We start from the raw sequence: 5,257 nt of genomic DNA, 5'->3' as shown, positions 1-5,257 counted from the left end.
TGAGTAATTGAGAGGATCTTAAGGAGCTCTGGTGGTGTAGTGCCTAAGACATTTGACTGCTACCAGAAGGTTGGTGGTTCAAACCCACCAGCCACTCTGCAGAAGGAAGACTGGGCAATCTACTTCCATAAAGATTTACCGCCTTGGAAACCCAAAGGGGGTCACTGTGAGTTGGAATCGACTTGATGGCAGTGGGTTTGGTTTTGACCTCACAGTGTTAATTCATTTAATCTTTTTATAACTGAATTATTTGCTTTAAATTTTTTGTTGATATCATATGTTTTCAGTAACAGAAAGCATGCTAAAATCAAGGGAAAACTACTATTAATTTTGATACGATCACGTGGGACACATATGTCCCAAATGGACTCTGGTGGTAGGATTGGTGGGATGAGGTCTGTTTCTTCAGACTCACACAGTTATTCAGGTCCCCAACAGGCAGCAGCATGTACTACAACTGGGATAGCAGCTTCCCAAGAAACCTGAGAGGCTGAAAATGTAGGTGGGCAATATGTATCCCAGGGGTCACAAAAGTGTTAAGATGGATACTTGGTCCACAGGAAATGCATAAAAAATTCCATGCATTCACTATGGGTAAATAGATGGGTAAACAGGCTGAATGATCAAGTATGTCTAGACAAAAGCGAATATACTCATGACTATATATAAGGCTGGTGGACGAAATTTCTATATGTGTATTTGTATGTGCTGTTAGAATATCTATTTATATAATAGAGCTAACAAGGGCCAAAGTTATGATAACTTCTTGGCCACAGCCAATCACCCTGAGGGAGTAAGTAGTTGGACCTGTGGGCTTGGACCACAGTCACAGGAGACATTAAGCATAACACACTACACAAAAACATTGTTCCACGTCCTACTTTGGTGAGTAGCGACTGGGATCTTCAAAACTTGCAAGTGGCTATCTAGATGCAACAATGGATCTCTCCTCATCCAGAGCAGAGAAGAATGAAGAAAACCAAAGACACATGGAAACTATCAGTCCAAGGGACTAGTAAAGCGTGAGATCCTCAGCCTATATGACCATAAGACCAGAAGAACTAGATGTTGCCTGCCTACCACTGTCAAACACTCAGAAAGGGATCAGTGCAGGAGATTCTGGATAGAGTGCAAGAACAATGTGGAACAAAACTCAAAATCGTTAAAAAAAAAAAGACCAAGTTTACTGATCTGATAGAGCCTGGTGAGACCTCCAAGACTACGGCTCCTGTTGTTGTTGTTGTTGTTATGTGCTGTCGAGTCGGCCTCAACTCATAGTGACCCCTCCTTGGGTTTCCAAGGCAGTATCACTATGGAAGTAGGATTGCCCCACCTTCCTTCCGAGGAGTGGCTGGTGGGTTTGAACCGCCAGCCTTCTGGTTAGCAGTCAAGTGCTTTAGCCACTATGCTACCAGAGCTCCTAGTTACCTGGAAATGAACTCACTCCTATGGCTTCCAGCCAAACAATAGACAGATGTACAGGGTGGACATTTACATCAAGTAGATACACTCCTTATAGTGATCAATTCTGGGAGAAAAGAAGAGCAGTGTTTGCACAGTGAGATAGCTTGGGAGGCAGGAATGCATAGGAAAGAAGGACACAGGGAAAAGGTAACTACAGGGAGGAAGTGAGAAGAGAGCTGTTACATTGTGGGGAACTGCAGTCAATATCATGAAACAAAATGTGTATGAACTGCTATATGGAAAATGAATTTTCTCTGTAAATTTTCACCCAAATTACAATAAAATTTTTTAAAAAGAGAAAATAAATGAATTAATTAAAATAAATAAAACTCCATGCATTCAATAAATATCTCTTGACTACCCACCATGTTTCAGGCACTGAGCTAGGCTCCAGCATATATCAGTGAACTAAACAAAGACCCCTACCTGCCCACATTAGCTTCCATTCTAGTGAGGTGATAGACAAGAAACAAAAGTACATAAATATATCATATACTTGATAATAATACATGCTGAGGAGAAAGCTAACACATAATGTTAGAATATTTGAGTAAAGAATTGAACACAATGAGGGAACAATCACTATGAATCTCTAGAGGAAGAACATTGCAGGCAGAACAAACATCTAATGTAAGGACCTTGAAATGGGAGTGCATGTATCCCCCAAGAAACAGTGAGAAGGTCAGTGTGACTGCAGTGTGTGAGGGAGAGAGTTGTTGTTGTTGTTGTTATGTGCCATCGAGTCGAACCTGACTCATAGCGACCTCTCCTTGGGTTTCTGAGGCAGTATCACTATGGAAGTAGATTGCCCCATCTTCCTTCCGAGGAGTGGCTGGTGGGTTTGAACCACCAGCCTTCTGATTAGCAATTAAGTGCCTTAGGCACTATGCTACCAGAGAGAGGGAAGAAATGGGTCAGATGCAGAAGGTAGCTAGTGCCAGGAGGGCCTTGCAAAGAGTTATTTGTACTCTAGTGAGATGGGACCCTTGGAGGGTTCTGAGCAGAGGAAAGTCATGAACTGACTTATAACTTAACTGTATCACTCTGGCTGCTGGGTTAGGAATATAATGATAATATATTATTTTGAAGTGTTAGCTACTTTTTATCCTTTATCCTTTCATTATTAAGTGGAGGTAATAATACTTGTTTGCCCACCTCAGAATTGCCACTTGAAGACCCAAGAAGGTATTTAATGTGAATATGCTTTGTAAGTGACAGAGCCCAATTCAAACATTAAGGTCTTCATTCATCTCCAGGCCGTTTCACCCAGCTAGAGGCAAGATAAGACAAGCTATAGTGGGGGGATTTCTGAGCTTCCTTTCAGACATTAAAGGAACCATGAGAGGTCACCAAGTGCTGGACAAATGGATCTCAGCTGTCCCAGGATTTGTTGAGAAAGACCCTCGGGGCACACTACTTGCTAACCACTCATTCTGGTTCTCTCTCTCTCTCTCCCTCCTGCCCCTGGCTGGGAGGAGCTGGCCAGGTGCACTGACTCTAATGAGGGGCAGTGAGGCCAACCCCTCCGCCACATGATGCCACAGCATTCCTCACCTATTGAGTCAGTGTCCCTTACCATACACACCTGCCATACTGCAGTAGCAATAAAACTACCCACTGCACATTTCCCTAAAGCCACTGACCATCCTAGTGCCAAACCAGGGTAGACATTCCCATGAGTGACTATAACAGTCTTTTACCTTGAACTGCTATTGGATTTGAAGGTTATGATAAACAATCTCAGGGAATTTGGTAAGCACAAGTAACTAACCCACTCTGGGGCGGGGGGGGGGGAGGGTGTCGTTGAAGGTTTCCTAGAGGAGACGACCCAAATATTGTGTCAGTTTCTGTTCAATAATAGCAATAGTTGTTGGGTGCTGTCAAGTCGGTTCTGACTCATAGTGACCCCATGAGACAGAGTAGACTGCCTTATAGGGTTATCTTGGCTGTAATCTGCACAGAAGCAGATCACCAGATCTTCCTGCCCACAAAACCACTGGATGGGTTTAAACCACTGAAAGGTTAACAGCTGAGCACCTAACCATTGCACACCAGGTCTTCTTCATTAACAATAGTAGTAGCCACTTAAGGAGTGGGGCCATGTGCTGCACTGCATGCTTTACATACATTACATGAGTTAATCCTCTGTAGTCCCATGAGCTAGGGACTCTTCACATCCCCAGTTTACAACTGAGGAAGTTTTGCTTAGAGATGTTCAGCCACTTGCTTAAGGTTACACAGCTCATACAGTGCAGTGCCATGATGGGATCCGAGGTCCACTGACCTCCACAATCCTCCATCCATTTCACTCCAAGTTACCTTCCTGAAAGACTGGGCTTCCCAAAGTATAGCAAGGGTACTGCTGGTGGGACGGTGGCTCCAAGATGCTCTTACTTGGCACATGAATATTAAAAAAAAACTTTAATAGATATCAATTCATTTTCATGTGTGCTAGGAAAATGATCACTGCTCATCTGTCAGTTTGTCATACTGTAGTGGCTTGTGTGCTACTGTGAGGCTGGAGGTTATACCACCAATATTTCAAATACAACAGGGTCACCCATGGTGGACAGGTTTCAGTGGAGCTTCCAGACTAAGAAACACTCGGAAGAAGAAAGGGGCCACCCACTTCTCAAAGAATTGGCCAGTGAAAACCTTATGAATGGGAGTGAAAAACTGTCTGATATATTACTGGACAATTTTTTGAATAGTCCTGAAACATTGTCTGATATAGTGACAAAAGATAAGTAGTACCTCAGGTCAGAAGGTACTCAAAATACAACTGGAGAAGAGCTACCTTCTCAGAGTAGAGCCGACCTTAATGATGTGGATGGATTGAGCTTTCAGGACCCCCATTTGCTGATGTGGCATGACTCAAAATGGGAAGAAACAGCTGCAAACATCCTTTAATAATCAGAACATGGAATGTATGAAGCCTGATGCTAAGAAAATTGGAAATTGTAAAAAATGAAATGGAACACATAAAGATCGATATCCTAGGCATTAATGAGCTGATGGACTGGTTTGGCCATTTTGAATCAGACAACCATATGATCTACTATGCCGGGAATGACAAACTGAAGAGGAATGGTGTGGCATTCATCATCACAAAGGATGATTCAAGATCCATCCTGAAGTACAAATGCTGTCAGTGATAGGATAATATCCATATGCCTACAAGGACAACCAGTTAATACTGCTATTATTCAAATTTACACAACAACCACCAAAGCCAAATATGAGGAAATTGAAGATTTTTACCAACTTTTGCAGTCTGAAATTGACCAAACATGCAATCAAGAGGTGCTGATTATCACTGGTGACTGGAATGCAAAAGTTGGAAACAAAGACGTATCACCAGTAGTTGGAAAATATGACCTTGGTGACAGAAATAACTCTGAAGATTGCATGATAGAATTTTGCAAGACCAATGACTTATTCATTGCAAATACATTTTTCAACAACACAAATGATGGCTATACATGTGGACTTCACCAGATGGAGTACACAGGAATCAGATCGACTACAGCTGTGGAAAGAGGCAATGGAAAAGCTCAATATCTTCAGCCTAAACAAGATCAGGAGCTGATTGTGGAATAGATCATCAGTTGCTCATATGCAAGTTTAAGTTGAAGCTGAAGACAATTAAAACAAATCCACAAGAGCCAAAATATGACCTTGATTATATCCCTGCTGAATTTAGAGACAATTTAAAGAATAGATTTGATGCATTGAACATCAATGATCAAAAAAACAGGGAAATTGTGGGATGACATCAAGAATATCATCTGTG

The sequence above is a fragment of the Orycteropus afer genome, unplaced genomic scaffold (genome assembly GCF_000298275.1).
Source record: "Orycteropus afer afer isolate SDZICR_OR568_19922 unplaced genomic scaffold, OryAfe1.0 scaffold00075, whole genome shotgun sequence".
NCBI lineage: Eukaryota > Metazoa > Chordata > Mammalia > Tubulidentata > Orycteropodidae > Orycteropus > Orycteropus afer.
This window is presented reverse-complemented; position numbering follows the sequence as displayed.